Raw genomic sequence first — 26,084 nt, forward strand, 5'->3', positions numbered from 1 at the left:
TTCCTATTTCATCATCTTAGTGATATCACTGCTGACCACCAGATTTTGTTTCAGTATATTGGGTTGGCACCAGCATCCCAGATGATGTTGATGCAGGAGATATGAAGAACACATATTTGAAAATACTGTTTCATAACAATGGTTCTTAATATGGATGGCGTGATGGAATCCCTGGAGATGCACTGATGCATAGGGTCCACTCCCAAACATCCTGATTTAAATGCTCTGTAGTGGAGTTCAATGTCAGAAGTTAAAACACTCCCCTGGTGACTATAATGTGCAGCCAGTGTTGACAACCATTGTTCTCATGCTGCTTACAGATTAATTGATTAACTCTAGGAGTCTATTAGGGCAGCTCATTTCTCCAAGGAGTTAACTATTAAATAGTTTTAACATCAGTGAGAACTCCATTTAGCATCAGAGTCGTCTTCAGTTCAGATCTCCATCCTTCTGTTATTAATTAAGGTCAAAACATTTAAAGATAATGTCTATTCGAAAAGGGCTGTAAGTCTAATACCACTAGTAAAAGAAGCTGTGACTCAAACCAATTAAAAGGTGAAGCAGGGCTTCCCTGGTGGCGCAGTGCTTGAGAGTCTGCCTGCCGATGCAGGAGACGCGGGTTCGTGCCCCGTTTCGGGAAGATCCCACATGCCGCGGAGCGGCTGGGCCCATGAGCCATGGCCGCTGAGCCTGCGCGTCCGGAGCCTGTGCTCCGCAAATGGGAGAGGCCACAACAGTGAGAGGCCCGCATAACGCAAGGAAAAAAAAAAAAAAAAAAAGGTGAAGCAGTTCAGCCTAAATTGCTGAAAAAAAAAAACAACTTACATTTCTTTCTGGATGAGTCTAGGGAAATGACAGGCAATTTTAACTCTTGGCACCACACTTAGGCTTATTAGATAACACAGTGAAGACAGGGAGTGTCAGAAGTGCTCCTTCTTTGGTGTCTTTTAGCAGATTTCCAAGTGACATTTGAATGTAACTGCAGCCCTCATACTCTTACCAAATCCAGAGTTCTATGAGGTTTTTATAAATCCTTCCAAATAGTTATTTATTTGGACTTATCTTTTAACTTAGAAAATTTCAACAATATTGAAAGGAAAGGGAAGATAAGAGGTTACTCATACAAGAGTGAGTTCCTTAAAACAAGAAAGATTTAATCTCTAGTTTTTACTCTTACCATTCTAATGAATAAATTATCCTAAAATGTCTGTCTCCCACACTGACGATGGGAGAGTGAAAGAGGAACGAGAGCTCTCCCAAGGTTTCCAAGTATAAGCTGTTTGGGAGTTTTATGTTACTAGAAGCATCTAGAGTGCTGGAATAATCTCACGTGTAGAAGAGATTCAGTAAACATTTACCCAAATAATGAACAATATATAGATAGAGATTGTTTTCAAAAATCAACCAGGACACCTCCCTTCAATTCCAAACTGTTCTTAATCCATGTGTGGCCTCCAGGACACTCTGGTCTTTAAAATTCCAACTCTCTTCCTATATATAACCTTCCCAACCACAAACAGACTTCATAACTCCATCCCTTGGATCCAGTACCCCCACTTTTCCAGGAAGTTTTTTGGAAACAGTATAGCATAAACTATAGGCAGTGTTGCTTTGAATTTAATAAGGATAAGTAGTCTTCTTTTTATATTTAATTTTAAGATTAAATGAAAGTTAATATAAAGTTTTGTTGGTGCTGATATCTTAGAAGCATTATTATTCAAGCATGTATTTCTGTACCTTTAACATAATGTTCCTTTTCATGGAGTTCATCCAAGATCATGTACCAGCCTTAACTAATTCATTAGTAAATTCTGAAAGACCTAGTCTTGTTCTCTTCTTCATTATGTAACACCATTACCTACACAGTTTTTCCAGAATTCCTTCCAGCTTATTTGTCTGGAAACATTGTTCTATGACTGGATTGGAGAAACTCTCTGCTGTCTGTCCCCTTCAAGAATTATTTGAAAAAGTGGGTGAGAGGTGAGATAGAGATTTTGAGCACAAAATTATTTTTAATTGTTTTCATTTCTTCATTCCTCCAAATTTTGTTTTGCTCTTCCACCCCTGCTTCTTTCTAACTAGGCTATAATTTCCCTTTTACAAAAGCCTAGGACCTAAGCTAGGTGAGAAGTTATAAATATTACTATATGAGTAAACCTTGACCTCTGCAAAACAAACAAGCAAAGGGACCCAAACTCAAGCCAAACCAAAAACCAATCAAACATAGACTTCCTTTCTCTCTGATACTTTAACAGTTTTCCTGTTTTGACCATCAAATTGCTATAACATAATTTTTTGCTTATTGACAGGTTTTAAGGATTAAAAACAGCATAAATTGAAGCAAATTATACAGCTCGCTATTATTGAAACTTCAGTTCATATCAAACTGACAGTTGAAACAAAGCACTTTTATATCACCCTACAAAAAATCCATCTAAAATGAACTTTCTGAATAATTGATGAGGACTTTTTGTCTTTGTTGCAACTTTCTAAGGTGTGCACACCACACTGTAGCCATATTACTCCAATGGACTGTGCAAAGCCTTATTTGCAACTATTCCCATCAGCATTTCTGTAAGTGGTGACATTTGTTAGGAAACTCTACTAAAGCCAGAATAGATGAGGTAGTTTTAGGACATAGTCTGTCTGTTTCACTTACTTTACAAAAAAGCCCATTGTTTGAGCACTGTCCAATATGCTGTATAACAAATGATGAAAGTCAGTATATACGGGTCAATTTTCCTCTTCCTACAGGTTAGTAGAATTCTAAGCAAAGGCAAATGATAATTTAAGTCAGAATTTCCATAATCTTTCGTATGTGAAGGTAATGTGCATTTACAATCTTTTAATGATAGTTTAGTTCTAAAGAGTAAATACAATTGCTAGTATACTCTATGACCAATATTTATTATACTATATACAACAAAAGAAGAAATAGCCAAAGAAGTCATTCATAGTCACCTAAACTAATCTGAAAAGTGTGCCTGCAAACTCTAGCTAGTCATATGCTATTAACTTATTGTGTGAATGGTATTCCTGATTTTAAAAATATACATATATACACATATATATATAAATGAAGCAGAAACTAATAATAATCACCTATAATTATATCACCCTGCCTTAATCATAGCCCAAGAAGATTTTTCAGTAATTAATAGATATAAATGTAGCAGTAGGTAATTAAATTCTGTGGCTATGCCATTCTTTCTGTAACCATGTCATTTATTAAATATGTTTTCACAAAATAGGGGTCATAATATATCCATAGTTTTATATTGTTAAAATTATTTTGTGGAATATTTAAAATATACAGAGAGTGACTTCCCTGGTGGTCCAGTGGTTAAGACTCAGTGCTGCCACCGCAGGGGGCACAGGTTCACTCCCTGGTCGGGGAACTAAGATCCCACAGGCTGTGCAGCGTGACCAAAAAAAAAGTAAAATATACAAATAGCCACTTTCTCACTAAATTGAATCTTAACATTATGCTATGTTTACTGCCATTCCATTGTTTTAGGAAAAATACGATAGTTGAGACACAGTTGAAGCCCCCTGGAAAAAACTTTCTGATTCTTTTACCCTCTACCAGGGTAATCACAAACATGAATTTATTGTTTATCATTCTCACGCATATTTTAATATGTAATACAATACATATTTACATATTCCTAAACATAATATAGTCTTGTGTTGGAGGATTTAAAAGTTTAAATAAATTAAATCATACTTAATATGGCACTCTGCAACTTGCTACTCCTACCCAATATTAGGTGTGGAAATTTATCTTTGTTGATAGATAGATCTCTAATTTGGTGGTTCTTGCACTTTAGTGCATATCAAAATCACCTGGGGACCTTGGAAGAACTACAAAGGTCTAAGTCTTATTCTATTGCAACAAGCCTGAGTCTCTGAGTTTTTTATTACAGGTGCTGGCTAGATGATTCTGATACGTACCAAAGTATGAGAACCACTATTCTAGTTTGTTTCATTTGCATTATATTGTATTTTGTTGTATAAATATACCACAGTTTATTCATTCTCTTTTTACTGCACATTTTTTATTACTATTATTTTTTGCTTTTACAAGTAAAATACCATGTGAAATGCTAAACAATGCAATATTGCCCTTTAGAGTTGTTACACCAATTTATAGTCCCACTGCTGTGACCAGCTTGTTCTGATTTGTCTGGAACTGCCCCCCTGTTAGCATAGGCATCTAGGCAGACTGGTATAGTTGATTATCCTAATGATAGTGGATATCTTCACATACCCCAAAACATTAGTATTGTCACACTTTTTTAAAACAATATTTTTTGGTCAAACAGAGGGGTGGATAAAAAATGGTAACTAATATTTGTTTTACTTTGTATTTTATTGATTGAAAGGGTGACTAATTACTTTTTTATATCTATTAGTCATTCAGATTTCCTCCTCTATTAACTGTCTTTATTCTTTTTTCTAATAGGATGTTTATTCTTTCATATAGACGCTTGAGTTTTTATGGATTTTCAGCATTAAATATCAGTCACATGTGTTACAAGTACTTTATGGCGGTCTGTGCTGGCTTGCTTTTACACGTCTTTTATTTTGCACGAATTTCATTTTTGACATAATCAAAATTTTTAATCTTTAATTTTTTTTTTGTATCCAAGAATCCTTTCTGTATACTATGGTGATAACTTTAATTTACAGATTTTTTTTCTGACATTTTAGAATTTTACTTTTGACATTATATCTTTAGTATATCTAGAGCTGTGAAGTTGAGCTAATTTTACTTTTTCTGCATATAAAAAATTATTCCAGCACTATATATTAACAGTCTGATTTTTTTTTTTTTTTGTGCTACGTGGGCCTCCCACTGCTCTCCTGTTGCGGAGCACAGGTTCCGGACGCACAGGCTCAGCGGCCATGGCTCACGGGCCTAGCTGCTCCGCGGCATGTGGTATCTTCCTGGACCGGGGGGGCACGAACCCGTGTCCACTGCATCGGCAGGCGGACTCTCAACCACTGTGCCACCAGGGAAGCCCAAACAGTCTGTTTTTAATCACTGATTTATACTATTATTTATGTCCAAATCTAGCTTTTTATATCTTTATTGTTTCTGTATTTAGTTCATTTAGTCTATGTTGTAACCTCTATTCCTTCCCACCCCAGCTAATTTCTCTTAATTATTATAGTTTTAAATTAGGTGTAATATCTGGTAGAATGAGTGATTTCAGTTGTTCTTTTTCAATAGTCTTCTTGCTGTTTGTGACCCATTGTTTTTCTGTTAAAATTCTCAATAATGCAACTCAGTTGCATTAAAATGTGATTTTGATTAAAACACATTACATTTATAGAATAATTTAGAAAGAATTGCTATCTTAAGTCAGTGTTCCCATCCATAAAAGTGGTATATTTGTCCATTCAGTCAATTCTTTTACTTCTTCAGTAGTTTTTATTTCTCCTGGAAGTTTTACATATATTCTTATATTCTGTTGCATTATGAATGAATGTTTTTCCTCTTGTAATTTTCTGATTTCTTCATACTGATGTCTACAAACACTAATTTTTTGTCTGTAGGTTACATTTTCATTATAAAGTGAAATGTCTGAATATATGTAGATAATCGTATATTCCAAAAATTGAAAGGGTTTTTAATTTCTTTTTTCTAATTTATATAGCTATGATTACTTTTACTTATTCTATGTCCATTCAGCAAATGTAAAATAGAAATAGTAATGAAAGCCAAACTTGCTGTGTTTTTGAATTACTGAGACTGCTTCTGAAGTTTCCCCATTGAGTAGCAGATGGGTTAGTATAAGTCTTTAATGATTTAAGAAATTTCCCTTCCACATCATATTTTTTGACTATAAAAATGTTTGTTCTTTGTAAATCATAAGTGAGTACAGCATTTTGAAGACTTTTGAACACATGCATTGAAGTGATTGTATTTGCCTTTTAGCTGTAGTAGTGTGTAGCTTCTAAAACAGCCCCCAGTGATATTTCCACCTCCTAGTGTCTATGCACTGTATAAGCTCTCCGGTACAATGATGCACAAAATTTGTGAGACTTTTCACTCTTGCTATGTTCTCAGTCTTAAAAAGTAAATATTTATTCTTTCCCCACTGAGCATGATAATAGGTATGTTTATTGTAGACACTGTTTATAATAAGAGTATTTCAAATTTCATTCTATTCCTAGTTTGCCAAATGCATTTCCTTCATATGTTGGAATGATATGTTTTTTCAAATATTAACATCATGAATTACCTTGGTTGATTTTTTTCTAAACATTAAACTAACCTGCATTTATGCAACTAATTCTACTTGATCATGTTGTATTAAACTTTTTATATGTTGCTGGATTCATCTTACAATTTTCATCAAAAGAATTTGGACCTATGCTTATTTCGGTGATTGGTTTGTAATTTGCTTTCTTTGTAAGGAGCTGTCCTGGTTTTGTGAGTATAATGTGATTATCGTAAATTGAGCCTGGAAGTGTTCCTACTTCTATATTCTGCAGGAGTTTTACAGCTTGATATTATTTTTTCCTTAAATGTTTGATATAATTCTCCATTAAAGACATCTGGGCTTTTTGTTTGTTTTTGTTTTTATCACAAACAATTATATACGTATGATAATTGAGTTGATTAAATTTTTCTCACCATTTCCAGCTCTCATGCCTTCCATTTGTGTTTATTTTTATCCATATCAAAGTATATCCTTCAAAATATATCCTTTTTTTTCTCTTGAATTTCTGTGGGTAGAAAACCTTCTTGTGTGTATATGCCTGAAAATATCTTTATTTTGCGCTCTCTCATGGGTCCAGCTCCTGATGCTGAAGCCAGGTTGATAAATGCGATGAACATATTGGTTTCTTTATTTTAGCCTTATCTCTGAAGTCAGGAAACTCCCATCTCAGACCGTGACTTGAAGCAAATTGAGCAATTTTCTTTCTGCTTTACCCTGTAGGACCTAAACTCTCCAGTACTGCATGGTTGCAGATACAGGGTACTGAAAGACTATAGTTTTTGTTTGTTTGTTTGTTTTAAATTTATTTATTTATTTATTTATTTATTTATGGTTGTGTTGGGTCTTCGTTTCTGTGCAAGGGCTTTCTCTACTTGCAGCGAGCAGGGGCCACTCTTCATCACGGTGTGCGGGCCTCTCGCTGTCGCGGCCTTCTCTTGTTGCGGATCACAGACTCCAGACTCGCAGGCTCAGTAGCTGTGGCTCACGGGCTTAGTTGCTCCACGGCATGTGGGATCTTCCCAGACCAGGGCTCAAACCCGTGTCCCCTGCATTGGCAGGCAGATTCTCGACCACTGCGCCACTAGGGAAGCCCCAAGACTATAGTTTTTGTTTGTTTGTTTTGTCTGGTAAAAATATACTTTACTTGAATTTGAGTGCAGTTACATTACTTTGTTTTCCTCATTTCAAATGTCATCCATCATTGCTAAGTGTTTGGATCAGAGGGTCTGTATATGTACTGTTTGCCATTTTCACCCAGAAGTGGATCATGCAATTTAATACTGCACTGCAAAAACTCTGTATCTGTATGTCACTTTTACTAATTGTATCTAGGTATCACTGGTAACTAGACTATGTCTTTTATTATAAACCTATCCACAGTTGCTAGTGGCATTTGCATATGCCAGGTACAAGACACTTATTGAATGCTTACTATATACTAACCACTCTCTATTTTGTAGCTGTTAATTCATTTAATTCTAACAAAGACCACGTGAAGTAGCTACTATTGTTAATCCCTTTTTAAAAGGTGAAAAATATGGAATATGGAATATGCAGAGATTAGGTAATTTTTCCAAGGTCAAGGAGGAGTAAGTTGCCTAGCAAGTGTTCAGACCTAAGTTGTCTGACTACATCACTTAAATGTTTGAGGAATAAGGAACAGACAGGTGAACGTTCCTGATGACATCTGTCCATCCTGGCCTACCTCTTAGTCATGACTCACCTTGTCCTGTTGCACTAGTTCTGGGCTCTTGAGAGGAAGAAACATACTTTATTTGTTTCATTATTCCTAGCACTGAATTTAGAATTCTCTAGATTTGCTGCAAACGGTTATCATGGTTAAATCAGACCTGGGTAAGGATTCTTTTCTGATAATTCACTCTATATACTGGTTAAGTGGAGACAGTGCCTTTCACTATTTTCTTAAGAAGCCTATTCATACTTAGTAACATTCTATTAAAAATATATTTTAAGAAGACTAGCCTCTGGGGATACTGTAAAGAGACAGTTGTTTCCTATCAGCATTTTAGGAAGTGTTAGGGAAATAAGCTTTGGGAGGACTAATAACTGGAAAACTTTCATTCATATCAGTCTCTTTTTCAATAGATGTACAAGGAAATGAAACATCTTACTATTTCTCCCCAGATAGTTTGGCCATTTCTCAGCATGAGCTCCATATAATTTTATATATAAGACTTCCAGATAGGAAAAAAAAAGCACCCAACATGGGCAGATTTGACAAACCTTTTGTCTTAAAATGTATTACTATTCTGGTTATTCAAAAGAAAAAGAAAAAGAAAGAGAGAAATAAAAAGATTTAATTCTCTCCAGTGTCATCCAGAATGCGGGGACAAGTTCAAAATGAGCATCTCCCAATTGGAAATAAAGTCTCTGGGAAATTACTGAGGGACAGCAAGAAAAACCTGTAGCAAGGAGATTTAGGATGCACATCTGTGGGAACGTCTGTCAACATCTATTAATTTTTTACAAAAAGAAAGAAAGGATACTTACTAGAACAGAGCAATTAGTGGCCACTTTTCCAGTTTCCCTGCTGAGAAGGAAGCCCTGTCAGCTGCCTTATTACTGCAGAAATACTCATTTCCAGTGGTCAGCACTCGTCTCGTGGGTTGCTTTTGTCTACAAATTGATATGTTGTTCGCCTAAATGATCCAGCCCTGAGAACGCCTTGGGTTCTGAACTCTGATGCTGGCTTATCAGCATGGGAATATACTATGGAAGAATCCCTGCTTGGAGAGGACTGCCTCGTTTACAAGTGAAGCTGCACTGAGCAGCCAGATTGTGTAAAAAGAGCTGAATATTTGGACAGTGAGCTTCAAGCCGCCATGCTATCCAGGAGGCTGAATTTATGCTTTCATAAATTGACTGGTTCCCGCCAGGGAATTGAATAGTTCCATTCTCTCAAGTATATTCTGAGAGAGACTAGGCTTAAATCAGTTAGATGTTTGTCTCTAAGTAAGTAGAAATGTTGGTAAGAAGAGCTATGCAAAATCAAATAAATGCCTCTGCCCTGTCAATGTAGCAGATAATGGAGATACAAGCAGAATCCTGTAAACTGAACCAGTGGGAAATCTCGCCTCTTCCATTACTAGAGAATTTTATTCTGCATGATCAGTTAGTTTCCATTTAGATCAAGTTGCAACCTATGAAGAAGTTTACCCCTGAAATATTTTAACAAATGGTAATTCCAAAACCCCTAACACAACTTACGACATGACTGATAAAAACTGATAAGATATAAAATGTAAAAAGAAGACATAATTTATGAACTTTTGCCAGTGAGACACAGTAGATGGATAACTAAGAATCACAGAGCCTTTAGAGAAGTTATGTATATGGACTGGTCCTAAAAATCAAAAACAACAAGAACTGGTTAATGAAAAATTTTCACCTACATTTGGATAACCTAGGTAATATGAATTTAACAAGAATAAATATATATAAACTTTTTCTCAAAACATACCCTCCTCCTATAGATATGTTTCTGTACCCTGCCTCCTTCATTTTTCTGTCATAAAGCAGATGCTAAAATGGGAAGTGGTGTTCTGATGCATAATGCATAATGGTTAGCAAATCTAAATGGCCAAATTACCAATCTGGAGTACGTGAAGCCAAGACTACGATTCCCCTAACCTCAGATATTGATATATGTCCATAAAAACCAAATCTAACATGGGATAGATGCAGTCAGGCTCTACTGCATCTCTGTGTTTTTGGCTAATACTAGGTTGGGTAAGAGAAAAAAGTAGGGAAAAAAAGAGAGGGGAAAAAAAGAAGGCTTATAATCAAAGAGCTAAGAACATAGGAATTGGAAGGATGCACAGCAAATAAATGCAATGCTTTACTGGTCAAAAAGTGCTTCAAGGAATCACTGGTCACTGGATCCTCTCAACAGCCATGTGAGATGGCTCCTGACTGGTGGCGTTGCTTATGTGTTATTTGTAAGGATACTGATGTTCACAGTAAGAGTGAGAGGCCCCCAGCCACACTGCAAGTGGTAATCACAGAACTAGAACCCAGGATTACTGAATCTTTATCCAGGGATAGACACATGATACCTCACAAAACATGTAGTATGTGAGGATCAAATTTATAATTTATAGGAAACATTTGTAATTACAGAAAATAAACCCCAAAATATCAGGTTATTGGAGCAGTTCACTAATATCACTTTGTTGCAATTGGAATGCATACCCCAAGAGGGGAGGGAGTTTTTTTCTACTTTGCTTAATACGGGTGATGACTAACATCTAGAAGTCACACGATAAATATTTTTTGAATGAACATTTAAAGAAGAAATGGTAATGCTTTCTCTTCAGCAGAAATGTTGAAGCACTGAGGAGTAATTGGTATGTAATACGGCATAGCATTAAGACCTTAGAAAAAGAATAGACAGTTTGATAAACAGATGGTACTCTTAATTCGTAAAATTGCTTAAAATTTCTGACCCTCAGTTTCTATTATGTAAAATGCAAACAACAATATAGTTAATCTGATTTCTGAAATGTTTTCAAGATCCAATGGAATTTTACTTGTAAAATTATTTTTATTTTCATTATTTGAAAGTTCTTTAAGGCTACAACTGTTTTAATTGTGTAAAGAATTATAAACATTACACACTTCAACCACGAGTGATGATGTATTCAGATATTTTCTTTAAACCCAGCCTTAACTTCTGAATTATATTGGGGCATCTGTTCTCCAAAATAGTATACAACTCTAAAAGTATTCCCAAATTGATCAGATAGTGAATTCTTAATGTTACACACTGTGTCTTATTTATTCTTATATCATCAGCACCTGAGATGCTTGGATGAAACTCACTGAACTGTGGATAATTATTGTGGTGGTGATGATGCTTTATCATTACACACACCCACTTTTAGAAAAGTTACTAATCTATGATATCTAATCATGGATGATTCAGATTCTATTTTAGGACAGCATCAAATTATTAACATTAGAATTCCTGAATGTGGACCACATGTGGTCTCTATATCTTAATTATTCATAAGCTAGTACAAACTCAAGACTGATAGTTTTTGTTTTATTTTGTCAAGTTTTCCGTATTTAGTATGGAGCTCAGAATTAGTTTCAGGCACAAGTTGTTTTATTTTAAAGCTTTTTACTACCATTTAAAAGTAATATTTTATTTTCCTTTTATTTGGGAGGAAAATGTACATTTTCACGATGAGTAAAACATGTCTGAAGCTTCTCAAGTAATTTACTCATGGTCGAGAATAAGCAGGAGTGATTAGAGCTTCAAATCAGAAAACTTTAGAGAGCCAGAAGCTATCAAAATGTGCAGCTTTAATTAACGATTTCTCACTCATTGCTGTATAGCAATCACCACTGATACACTCTGGTTTTTTCCAAAGCATATATAATTGGACAAATCATCTAAACCCTCACAAGCAGGCTTATTCAACTACATTGATGCAGAATCACTGGGTCCAACACTTCATTAGAATATGCCATAATCCCTTGTTCTTGTCTTAACCTTCTCTGTGAAAAATCTAATTCATCCAAAACTGACAGTGTCCTGTTGGTTATGCAGATAGTGGTGGTACAGGAGATGGGGTTTCAAGCTACTCTTCTATCTTCAGTCCCATGTGTAGGGCTCTTATCCAAACCTTTAAGTAGAGCCTATGAGTTCTAATAATTATTCAACTAACATATATAAGCTCCCTTTGTGCTTCTTTTTGAAAATGTGCTTATCTTTTTCTCTTACAGAAGAGAGAAAGGGGCATTGACAGAGAGATTGAATGGCACTGCCAACACCAGAGGAATAGCTGAGAAAGAGAGCCGGAGGACACTTTGGTGCAAGGGAGATGTTAAGAAAAGTATAAAGCTGCCAGGGGGTGGGTGGTCCTGACATCTCTCTCCTCCTCCCCATTTTCGTAGTCCAACTGTCCTTTCTGTTGACCCTGTCTTTGCATTATATTGGAAAGAGCATGACGTTGGGTCATCCCCACCTGGGCTCAGGTGCCATTATCTGTCACTGACTAGAGCATATCCTTGACCATATTATTTAATATCTCTGAGCTCATGAAAGATGAGAATAATGTGCCCTGGAAGTCTGGGACAGCTAGTACAATGCCAGGCATGTAGCTGCAGCCACATAGACCACCTAATCTGATGAAGGATGTGACTCCCTGAAAAGCAATGAATCTTTTATAAACATCTTCTATTTCTAAAGGGATATGATTTGAGAAGCATGATAGCAAGAAGTTTTGACAGAACTTGATTGTTTCTTGGGGCCTGGGACAATATACTTCTGGAAAAGCATATTCCTTTAATCCTGAGTCATGATTTCAATTTACTTTTTTCTAACATGCCAGCTTGTGATTCAGATCAAGTAAAGCTTTACAGTATTAACTAAAAATTGCTGTTTTATGCTTTTACTTAGTTTTCATGAGAACTTAGAAGCAAGATTAGGGGACCCAGTGATAAGTTGGTCCCCCATTTTCTTAATAATAACAAGAATAATGCCAATTTTACATTTTAATGAGTGCATACTATGTGGCCTGTGTATTGATATCTATTAAGTATTTCCTTTAATCCTCACAACACCCTGTGACCTCATTGCTGTTTTTATCCTCACTTTACAAAAAGCTTATGGAGATTAAATAATTTGGCCAAGGGTACACAGTTGCTAAATAGCTGAGTGAACAGTCAAACTCAGGCACTGTCTATATACCTAACCAACCTTCTGTCCCAGGTAGTCTACCAGCTGCTTGCTTCTCTCAGATGGTCAGCTCTCTGATCTTGCTCTTTGTTCTGCTGAGCAAAACTGCTGCCATGAAGCAAATCACTGTCTTTCAGATCGCATAAGAGAGCTCTCAACTTGCTTCTAGTTAGACCTAGCAGTCTCACTGGCTCTTTGTAGAACAGTGGTCCTCAGCCTTGGCTGCAGAGTGGAATCATGTTGGGAACTTTTATAGTGGTGTTTGGGCCCCACCCCCAGGGTTTGATTTAATTTGTCTCATGTGGGCTAAAGAAGTTTGAAAATGTCCTCAGATGATCCTAATGGGAAGCAATGTTTGGGAAGTACTGCTTTTACACACTCTTCTTTCTGACACTGCAGCCAAGAGGCATCTTGCAGGCATGGTCCTCAATTGGAGTTATGTGGCATTTGAGTTGAGTAAGACATATAAGTTTGGGAAGGATGAAAAGATGAGGGTGATGATGGTGATAACCAGTTACCGTTTACTGACTGTTGTTCAATGCTAGTAATTTACATATATTTACACATACCATTAATTAGGCTACATAACCACCCACTTGTGGGTGACTTCAAACCTCTGCCTTTAATTACATGATTAAAGCCACGAAGGAGGAAAAGGATGGACAGATTTGAAGGCTGGTGGTGATTGTTAAATGACTTAGGGGCAGTTTTATGCAGGGGCTTCAAAAATGCTTGAGTGGCAGGGTGAAGTAGAATAGGAGGAATGGATTTTAGTTGCAGTCTAAACTTTCTTTGGAGCAAAGTCAGTTAACAACAAAGAAATTTGCTCTTGGATGCTACGGGCCAAATGTGTTAGAGCTGGCAGCAGAGTTATTGCCAGGAGGAAAGGCAACCCATCAGCCATAAGGCAGAGATCAGACACATAAGGACAGGTGATGGGGAATGCAAGACAAGCCAGAGAATCAACTTTTACAAAACAGAACCTGTAGGTATCTGATGACCAAAGAGAAGACTTTATTTTAAAAATAAAGGTTATTGGGCTTCCCTGGTGGCGCAGTGGTTGAGAATCCGCCTGCCGATGCAGGGGACACGGGTTCATGCCCCAGTCCGGGAAGATCCCACATGCCATGGAGCGGCTGGGCCCGTGAGCCATGGCCGCTGAGCCTGCGCGTCCGGAGCCTGTGCTCCGCAACGGGAGAGGCCACAACAGTGAGAGGCCCGCGTACCGCAAAAAAAAAAAAAAAAAGATTATTATTATTCATTGACAAGACAATCAGCTGTCAGGGAGTGAATAAGCTCAGGCATAGTTTATGAACATCCTCTGATGTTTATAAATGTCTCTCTGTGCTTAGGTTTGCTTCTTTATTAAAACCAAACAACAACAACAAAACACTAAAAGATAAGATGAGATAGAAAGTAGAAGCTTTGGAATTTAAGGAAACGAAGAGGTCCTCATGAATTCCAGGATATGACAATGATATTTGAGGGAAAACATAAATCTAGGTTAGTACTCTATCCAGAGTACTAAGAGGAGACAGTCATTTCTGGAGAAATTAACAGTGGAATTCTAGCTAAGAGAAAGTGTATTAGTGGGCTTTCAGAGGTGCCTGTTTCAGCATAGGGCACCAAATGGTCACCTCTAGATGAATTGTTAAAGAAAGTGTAGTATTAAAGGTGGGGAATTTGAAAAATAATAGTCACTATGACAAAAGTATTTTGTAAATCTGTATATTGCCCTTTTCATAGTATTTTATATGTATTTTTAAAATTGAGGTATAGTTGACATACGTTAATTTCAGGTATACAACATAATGATTCTATATTCGTATATATTGTGAAATAAATCTAATTAATATCTGTCACCATACATAGTTACAGAATTATTTTCCTTGTGATGGGAACTTTTGAGATCTACTCTCTTAGCAACTTTTAAATATGCAATATAATATTATTAACTATAGTTGCCATGCTGTGTATTACATCCCCATGACTTACTTATCAAGTAACTGGAATTTTATACCTTGTGACCCCTCATCCATTTGCCCCACCCTCACCCCTTACCTCTGGCAACCACCAGTCGATAACCTTGTTTTGTTGTTGTTTTTTTAAAATTTTCCACAGACAGGTGAAATCATACAGTATATGCCTATCATTTTCTGACTTATTTCATTTAACATAATGCTCTTAAACTGCATCCATGTTGTTGAAAAGGCAAGATTTCATTCTTTCTAATGGCCAAATAATATTCCATTGTGTATATATACACTACATTTTCTTTATCCATTCATTTGTCGATGGACACTTAGGTTGTTTCCATATCTTGGCTATTGTAAATCATGCTGCAGTGATATATGCAGGGTGCATATATCTTTTCAAGTTAGTGTTTTCATTTTCTTCAGATAAATACCCAAAAATGGAATTGCTAGGTCATGTGGTAATTTTATTTTGAGTTTTTTGAGCAACCTCCATATGGTTTTCCATAGTGGCCGCACCCGTTTACATGCCCACCAGCAGTGCACAGGGTTTCCTTTTCTCCATATCATCACCAACACTTGTTTCTTGTCTTTATAGCCTTTCTAAAAGATGTGATATCTCATTGTGGTTTTGATTTGCATTCCTCTAATAATTAGTGACATTGAACATTGTTTCTTGTGTGTCTTGGCCATCTGTATGTCTTTGGAAAAAATGTCTATTCAAATTTTCTGCCATTTTTTAATTAGACATTTTTTGCTATTGAGTTGTATGAATACTTTACATATTTTGGATGTTATTGACCCCTTATCAGATATATGATTTGGGATTATTTTTTCTCATTCAGTAAGTTGCGCTTTCATTTTGTTGATGGTTTTCTTTGCTGTACAGAAGCTTTTTAGTTCTATGTATTCCCAATTGTTTATTTTTGCTTTTATCGCCTTTATAATTATAAACTTACAACATACTCTGAGGTAAATTGAACAGATGCCCATTTTATAGATGAAAAAAAAGCAAGTCAGTAAAGACAAATGCCAAAATACACTAGTGATGGGCGTGTGAGCATTGCTGTCCTTTTTTAAGACCTGTCTTTGGCAGTGTTTAGCCTTCCAGTGGAGAATCATCCTAGATGATCTTTAGCAATGCGAGATGGCATCCATGGCAGATGAATTTATTGCAGGCTTGATACTGCCAGTACTTATTCCAAGGGATTTTTCGAGTCTCTGCATATTTCTTAGTGTATTTTAGTGTGAAGCCTTTCAGAGTCAGACTGTAAATATGAAGCCACAAAGCTTGGATTATATTTTGGTAGATAGAAGTCAGTATATAATACCCACATTGAAGATTTTTAAGACGTCATAAGCAGACCTTGCAAAAAAAAAATGTTAGAGAAAAAGACAGGATGGGGTAATAAGTAAATGATCAGAGAAAAGTACACGTATGTTAGTACTGATAGACTGACCTTAATCCAGTCCTCATTACTTCTGTAATCCCCTTGTGATTTTTATTTTTGGCATGTAACCTTCTTGGCTTTGGCTTACAGTATTATGTCCTGTGTGTTGGCAGAGTGCCAATTGTGCATCCACAGATACTGTTGCTATAAATGAGGAGGAGCTTGACCCTGAGACTGGTGTGATCAACTGCAAAGCCTGGCTAGGACATCTCTACTTCTTTCACTGCACCTTTACTGGACTCAGCAGAAGAAAACAGTCACCATACTCCGAATGAGTTCAGTCAAAATGGGTTTATATTCTGCTCACATTTCCCCATTGTCTTCATTAAATTCTTCATTTTTGCCATCAAGAAATGGGGCTACAAGATGTCAGTAAAGGTCTCTTTCAGATTTTGCATTTTATATTTTTATAAGTACAGATTTGACTACTAAATTTATTTTTGTGCTAAATAGTAAGAATACTAATGCAGTTGGTACATGTAAAATATACACTAATAATTTTAAGGCTCATATATTTTAGATTTTATGAGTGAAGAGGGTTTCTTCTTTGAATTTGCAATAGTCAGAATGGCCATCATCAAAAAATCTAGAAACAATAAATGCTGGAGAGGGTGTGGAGAAAAGGGAACACTCTTGCACTGCTGGTGGGAATGTGAATTGGTTCAGCCACTATGGAGAACAGTATGGAGGTTCCTTAAAAAACTACAAATAGAACTACCATATGACCCAGCAATCCCACTACTAGGTATATACCCTGAGGAAACCAGAATTCAGAAAGAGTCATGTACCAAAATGTTCATTGCAGCTCTATTTACAATAGCCCGGAGATGGAAACAACCTAAGTGCCCGCCGTCGGATGAATGGATAAAGAAGATGTGGCACATATATACAATGGAATATTACTCAGCCATAAAAAGAAATGAAATTGAGCTATTTGTAATGAGGTGGATAGATCTAGAGTCTGTCATACAGAGTGAAGTAAGTCAGAAAGAGAAGGACAAATACCGTATGCTAACACATATATATGGAATTTAAGAAAAAAATAATGTTATGAAGAACCTAGGGGTAAAACAGGAATAAAGACAGAGACCTACTGGAGAACAGACTTGAGGATATGGGGAGGGGGAAGGGTGAGGTGTGTTAGGGCGAGAGAGAGACATGGACATATATATACTAACAAACGTAAGGTAGATAGCCAGTGGGAAGCAGCCGCATGGCACAGGGAAACCGGCTCGGTTCTTTGTGGCTGTCTGGAGGGGTGGGATAGGGAGGGTGGGAGGGAGGGAGACAAAGAGGGAAGAGATATGGGAACATATATATATGTATAACTGACTCACTCTGTTATAAAGCAGAAACTAACACACCATTGTAAAGCAATTATACCCCAATAAAAATGTTAAAAAAAAAAAATAATCCAAAAGAATAGTTTCTGTTGAAACACTTGACCAAAGGACATCTTTAAAATTACAGTGGATGCTAGTTCTTATTTGGTAGAAGTTCATAAAATGCCATCGAATTTTATGTGCTGATAGTGCCCTGGAAGAAACAGTGACTCAGACTCTTCTGGGTTTACAAACTAGTCTAGAGAGGGTTAGTGACTTGTCAGAGGTAACAAAGTCAGTAAGTGGCAGATGGATAGCTAGAACCTGTCTCCTGATTCACATTCTAGTTCATAGGCACCCTCCATGTGTTACATTACTGGATAGTTACCATAACGAAAGAAGCCAAGTATTGTTATTGTCTCCATTTTACAGATAGAAATGTAAGTAAATGATTAAGTAAGTAAATGAAATGTAAGTAAATGTAATCAAAATGATTAAGTAAGTTATTCAAAGTGATAGGAGTGGGATATAAAACAGGGCCCTTTTTCACTTCAAAATACATTCACTTATGTAAGACATTTATTGAGTGCCTCCTATAGTCTCGGAAAAAAATAGGAAATTAAAACTAAAACAGTTTTCTGGAGATTTCTGGTAACACCTCAACTGGATATAACTTAGAAACAAACACATAGGCATGTATAAATAAAGTATTACATTATTTTTTTTCTTCTTGACAAATTAATTTCTTAAATAGACATTAAATCGATTCACCCAGAAATTTCCTCAATTCTGCATTTTGCTGGAGTAGCACTCAAACATTTATGATCAACTCCCACTTCTGTTGTTAACATGCTAGCAAGATACTTCAGCTCTCTGAACTTCAGTTGCCCCACCAGTAAAATAGGCTATTGGGTTAGGTATGTGGATTTCTAACTGTGATGTACAGAGATTTAGCATTCCTGGAAGATACTTCACGATCCAATGTGAAGTAAAAGGGTGGCCCAGTAATTTGGGATTTTGGTCTACCTCTGTAGTTTTGAGCACATTATCTACTTTATGTAGTAAAATTCAATGTAATATGTTATTGACAAAATTCATTACAAAAATTTTGGAAGCCACATGAATTTACTCTTAGGATCATCTTGGTCATATATGACTTTTCAGTACTATCCTTCAAGCCATCCATTATATTTGCCATACTGAGTATCTATAATGCTTTGAACCAGAGACACATTTCTTGAGCATTCCCTGTGGTCTTTGGAATATACCACTCTTTGTTTTTCTATACGAAAGTACCTCCTTTGTTAGGACAGTATGAATGTTTCCCCCAGCTTTATTGAATATTAATTGGCAAATTGAAATTGTATCTATTAAAGATATATAACTTGTATGTATGATGTATGTGTACATTGTGAAATTGTCATTGCAATCAAGGTAATTAATGTATTCATCACTTTGCATGGTTAAATTTTTCTTTCTTTTTTTTCCCTGTGGTGAGAATGCTTTTAAGATCTACACTGTTAGCAGATTTCAAGTATACAACACAGTATTGTTAACTATCATCACCACGATGTACATTACATCCCTAGGACTTATTCCTCTTGCATAATTGAACTTTGTGCCTTTTTACCAATATCTTCCCACTTCCCTTCCACCTTGCCCCAGGTAACCATCACTCTACTCTCTGCCTCAGTGAATCTGACTAGTTTAGATTTCATATAAGGCTTTTTTTTTTTAAATGGCATACCCACAATCTGCTTTAGATTATAGAATATTAGTGGAAAGAAAAATTCTTTGGAATTAACTTAGACCTGATGTTGAATCATGCTACCACACTTTATTAGCTATGAATGTCTGTACAAGTCACCTGAACTCTCAGAGCTGCAATCAAGAAAGTACAAATAATTATGTGTGATTATAAGAAATAAATAAAATAATGTATTTGAATAACTCAGTATAATTCCTTACCCATAACGGACCAATAGGATATTTTAACACTGTTTTTCTCAAAAGTAAACTGTAAAGTAATTATCAAAGAAAATATTTCATGATAGAAAAGGCAAAATACCGTATCCAATGAAGTATCAAAGATCATTTGTTGGTAGGTATTTTCTTCATAAACTAGAAAAGCACATGTGGCACAAACTATTGGGAGACAATTTTCCATGTGTCTCTTGTGTTTCTTAACATCTCCTGAGTATTGTCATTAACTGCCTTTTTGTTCTAGGCTGTCTATTCAAGGATTTTGTACAGTACATAGTCTTTGAAGATATAGATAGTGTCTACCTCCAAAGCAAAGGGGAGGTTTGTTTACTCTGCATTGTAACAAAGAGTAATGTTTCCTTTCAGAGCAAAGTTTGGGCAGGCTTATTTGCAGCTCATTATAAAATATTTGCATTCCCTAAGCTTGAGGTTCTTCAGCTGTGATTCAAATCCACTCCATGCACTGCTCTACTTGGGGCCCTCTGTTTTGCTTCACGGGACTTGGAGGGCAAGGAAAACTGCAAACTTGACACTCATGCTGATTGCTGTGCCATGTAATGAAGTCCTGTGTCTCTGATCCAGGGGTCTCGTGTCTTCTGCCAGCATCCATAAATCTACAGTAGGCTAAATTGTTAGCTTTTAAGTAAGGTAAAATCTTAGACCTTTTACTGTTCTTGGGACACCTTGGTATAATTATGATTATGTTCTTAAAAGTGAGTTAGAGAAAACAACCTAAATATCCATCAGCTGATGAATGGTTAAATAAAATGTGACATATCCATATAATGGACTATTATTCAGCCATAAAAAGTGAAGCAATGTTATATACTACCACATGGATGAACCATGAAAACTTTGTTGTTGAAAGAAGACACTTTTTTTTTATAACTCTATTTATATGAAATGCCCAGAATAAGCAAATCCATAGAGCCAGAAAGTAGATTAGTGGTTGTTAATAGATTATATGAGGTGGGGAGGGGGGATTGGGACTTATGGCTAATAGGTACTGGGTTTCTCTTTGGGGTGATGGAAATATTCTGGAATTAGATGATGGTGTTGGTTGTACAACATAATGAGTAGTTAAAAACCACTGATTTGAAATAGTGGATTTTATATTATGTATTCTTTTTTTAAAATTAATTTTAATTTTCTTTTTAAAAAAATATTTATTTATTTGGCCACACCAGGTCTTAGTTGTACAGGATCTCTTAGTTGTGGCATGTGGGATCTAGTTCCCTGACCAGGGATTGAAACTGGGCCCCCTGCATTGGGAGCATGGCGTCTTAGCCCCTGGACCACCAGGGAAGTCCCTATATTATGTATTCTTTATTTCGATAACAAAAATGTTGGAAAAGGGATAGGGGAAAAGAGAGGAAGAGGAAGAGAAAAGGCTTTCCTGTTGCTGAAAGACCGTGGCTTGGGGCTAGCAGACATGGATTTGAATCCCAGATCTCCTTTTTACCATTAGCACCAACTTCATCACCTCTCTGCCTCATTCTCCATATTTTATAAATGTTCAATATATTACCCACTCACAGGCCCATTGTGGAGAATAAACAACATGTGAGAATGCCTTAATGGCCGACCCAGAGTTGATGTTCACTAATTGGTAAATATAAATATGACAATGGCAACAATTTCTTCAGAAAAGAAATAAAAAGAAAAACCAAGCCAATCCTCTGTGATGTGCCACTGTATGCTTACAAGTACAAAGCTAGGGCTACAGTGAGTCCACTATGGTTATTGTAGAAATATTTCTCCTACCAACACTTAAACAGTATTTTTAAAAATTATTTATTTATGTTTCTACAAGTAATTGGAAGTATCCTTCCTCTTGCACAGTTCTATAGTAAGAATAATACATTGTCAACAGAATTTACATGCAAATAATTTCTTAGTGTACTTTAGTGGAGAGATGTTGGATAATTAAATCATACTGAGAATATACTTCTAATAGCTTCTCTGGCTGTGGACCATGCTCATTTCTTTTTTTTTTTTTTTTTACAATGTATAAAATGTTCGTATTATTTTTATTTTTATTTTTTTTAACATCTTTATTGGAGTATAGTTGCTTTACAATGGTGTGTTAGTTTCTGCTTTATAACATAATGAATCAGCTATACATATGGGAATATCAGCTATACATATATCCCCATATCTCTTCCCTCTTGCATCTCCCTCCCTCCCACCCTCCCTATACCACCTCTCTAGGTGGTCACAAAGCACCGAGCTGATCTCCCTGTGCTATGCAGCTGCTTCCCAGTAGCTATCGGTTTTACATTTGGTAGTGTATATACATCCATGCCACTCTCTCACTTTGTCCCAGCTTACCCTCCCCCCTCCCCGTGTCCTCAAGTCCATTCTCTAGTAGGTCTGCATCTTTATTCCTGTCCTGTGGTATATTGTTTTGTTGTCAAGGTGACAATATAAGAAAGCCTCGTTTTATAAAAAGTTTTCATTGCTTCCTTAGAATAATGACTTTTTTTCACTGATAGGACTAAGATTCTTTGATGGAATGTATTTCATGAAGGTTAAGCATTACTGGAAGGAAAGGATAGCAAAAAGTAGTTAGTGTTAGATGGTGGGACATTTTAATAAAGAATACCTGAAGTCATTAAGATACTGACACTGCATACATTCTCATCATTATATGAAGCTAAGCCAACTTCACCCACCTTCATTCTGAATGAAGCACATTTTGTACACAGTTGTGGAAATCCTAAATGGGCCTTAGCCAATCAGCGCTTTTAAAATATTTAGACATTATTTGAGAGTATCATAAATGTTAGTTATTCTTCATGGCATTTGGGATGAGGCCGTCAGAATCCACTCGTTTTTTTCCTTGTAACACCATAGAGAAGAGCAAGAAAGTGGTGAGTGAGAAAAAGATAAAAATGTGATGTGCCTGGTTAGCAAAGGTTGAGATAAAGAGCATCAACAGACTTTAAAAGATGCAGAGGGCAAGAAAGATCAACATGTGAATCAGAAGTTGTGGGGAAAAAAATAAAAAATTTTAGAAGGCGAGGAATATATTTCTGTTTTTTCTCTGGCTATTCTTTTTTTTTTTTTTTTTTTTTTTTTCTTTCGTTCCGCGGGCCTCTCACCGCTGTGGCCCCTCCCATTTGCGGAGCACAGGCTCCGGACGCGCAGGCTCAGCGGCCATGGCTCACGGGCCCAGCCGCTCCGCGGCACGTGGGATGCGGGCCTCTCACTGTTGTGGCCTCTCCCATTTGCGGAGCACAGGCTCCGGACGCGCAGGCTCAGCGGCCATGGCTCACGGGCCCAGCCGCTCCGCGGCACGTGGGATCTTCCCGAAACGGGGCACGAACCCGCGTCTCCTGCATCGGCAGGCGGACTCTCAAGCACTGCGCCACCAGGGAAGCCCTGGCTATTCTTATTCAAATCCCCTTTCTATTTTCAAGACCCCCTTTCTGTTCATCCTCTGTCCTTTACCTATTCCATTTTCTCTCCACTCAGTGCCTCCCAAGTTACCCTATGCTGTCCTTGTTTCTCTAGATATCATTTCTCACCATATAGTCTCTTCTTTCTGTTCCACAGTTATTGCTTCAAGCCAATTTCCCAGATTGGATCCAGGGGCCCAACATCTCGCTTGGGAGTGTCCAGGCAGGGGCCCAAGCTGGATGCAGTCAGGAGAGCGGGGCGTGGGCAGGGACTCCATCCATACCTTCTTCAGCTCAGTGCTGCTTGAATGCAAGCAGCCCTTGGGGCTGTAGGAAAGGTCCTTGGAGAGAGTTGTTCTGTGTCAGTTATAAATGCTGTCTAGGCCTTGGCATTTCAGTCCCTTGTGCAGTGAATGCAGACCCTGACGCAGTTCCAAATATACTGAGCTGAATGAATGTGGTGTCAAAAGAAGAAGCGGCTGCTTGGGAAAAGGCTTTGTGCCTTGGTGCATGTGTTCCAACTACACGTAAAGACTTACTTTCTTAGCTGATGTGCCAAAGTCCTTTCACCCAGTGCACATTGTAAAAGTCTGAGAGGCAAGAATTTTTTTTAAGGTACTACTCAAAATTTTAGTAGGTTTATATTTATTTTTAATAATTGTTTTCTGTATTGCAAGTGAAAATGCTTTTGCAGTTAGGGTAGAGTATTTGTTTGTGAGGGCTATTGTAACAAAGTATCACAGATGTGGTGGCTTAAACAACAGAGAAAATTTACTTTCTCACAGTTCTGGAGGCTAGAATCCAGCATCAAGGTGTCAGCAGGATTGGTTCCTAGTGAGTCACAAGGGAATGATCTGTTTCTCCTTGGCTTATAGATAGCTTTCTCCCTGTGTCTTCACATTGTTACCCTCTGTACATGTCTGGGTCCAAATTTCCGTTTCTTATAAGGCAAAGAGTCATTTGATTAGGGCCCACCCTAATGATCACATTAGGTCACATTCTGAGGTACTAGGAGTTAGGATTTCAACATAGGAATTTCTGTGGGGGAAATAATTCAGCCCATAACAGGTAGTGATATCAAATTTCATTTAAAATACATTTAAATAAAATTTTATTCAAAATTATTAAGTAAGAATTAAGTAAACATAAAGCACATTTATCCCTGTCAAAAAAACACTAAATAAGCAATAGTTCCTCTCTCTAATATTTCAAAAATCAGAAATGCAGGGAAACACAAGTAATGAAAATTTTGGACATACTGATCTGGTGAAATGTAGTATTTAAAGTTGACTCAATGCCTGAAATAGTGCCTGGCCCACAGTGGGCAATCAATAAATGTTTGTTGAATAAAGAGATCTGTTGGGGTGAGATGGGGAGAAACTAGTGAGGATAATGCTGAAATTAGGAAAAAGTGTTCTGAAATAGAAAAAAGTTGACTTCATTCAAAGACCTTCAATTCAAGCTCAAAGAGGAGTCATATCATGTATTCATAAGATGTGAATCCTCTTCACTGAGCTAGATATTAGCAATAAAGAGGTACAGTTTTTAAAAAGTTGTGTTTCCTGTCTTTGAAAGCTTTCCAATCTAGTGGAGGAGAAATAGGCTCTGATAGAAGTTAATGTAGTCTACCTAAGAGGGGACAAGCATGGAGATCACTCATTAAAATATTTATCCCATTAAAATGCAAGACCCCTACCTCCTAGAAGCAGATGTTTTATGTTGTTATAGTCCATGTTAAACATAGGATTGATAGTGAGTGACACCAGAGGGCATTTATTCCCAGAATCTCAGCCTTGCTTTATCTTTTTTGGTGAATGCCTTCTTCCTGATATAACTAGAGATGCCTCCTCATCACTGTATTTTTGTCCCTAGAATTAAATGACTTTAACAGGGCTGCAGGACGCAAGAAAAGTAATACAAAAATCAATATATGTTTATATATTTGCAGTTGACATTTAAATGACAAAAATGGTACCATTAACAATAGTAATAAACATGTGAAAATAGTCAAATACTCATTAGTAAGTAAATGCTAGTTAAGACCGCAAGGATGTATTGTTACTAACTACCTAGAATGGATTTAAAAATAACAGCAGCCACCAAACAAGAACAAAAATAAAGCTGAAAATATCAAGTGCTGGTGATGATGCTGACCAACTTGAACTCTAATACACTGCTGGTGGGAATTCAAAATGGTATAGTCACTTTGGAAAACAATTTGAGGACTTCGTTTAAAGTCATACTTATCTAATTGTCCATTGCTGGATGAATGGATAAAGAAGCTATGGTACATTTCACAATGCAATATTACTCAGCCACATACACACAAAAGAAATCCTGCCATTTGCCACAACATGGATGGATCAGGAGGATACTAAGCTAAGTGAGATGTCAGAGAAAAGCAAATACCATGTGATCTCACTTATACGTGGAACCTAAAAAACAAAACAAAGACAGACTCATAGATGCAGAAAGAAAGCGAGTGGTTGCAGTGGTGGAGGGGGAAGTGGATGAAGGGGACTGAAGTACAGACCTCCATTTATGGAATAAATAAGCCACGGGGATGTAATGTACAGCATAAGGGATGTGGTCAGTAATATTGTGGTGACATTGTATGGGGACAGATGTTTGCTAGACTTACCGTAGTGATCATTTCATAATGTATGCAAATGTAAAATCACTATGTAGTGTACAGATGGCCAATAGGCATATGAAAAGATGCTCAACAATGCTGATTATTAGAGAAATGCAAATCAGAACTGCAGTGAGGTACCACCTCGCACCAGTCAGAATAGCCATCATTAAAAAGTCTATGAATAGGGCTTCCCTGGTGGCGCAGTGGTTGAGAGTCCGCCTGCTGATGCAGGGGACATGGGTTCGTGCCCCGGTCCGGGAAGATCCCACATGCCGTGGAGCAGCTGGGCCTGTGATCCATGGCCACTGAGCCTGCGCTCTGCAACAGGATAGGCCACAACAGTGAGAGGCCTGCGTACCGCAAAAAAAAAAAAAAAAAAA

This window comes from Lipotes vexillifer, unplaced genomic scaffold, assembly GCF_000442215.2.
Source record: "Lipotes vexillifer unplaced genomic scaffold, Lipotes_vexillifer_v1.1 scaffold504, whole genome shotgun sequence".
Lineage (NCBI taxonomy): Eukaryota > Metazoa > Chordata > Mammalia > Artiodactyla > Lipotidae > Lipotes > Lipotes vexillifer.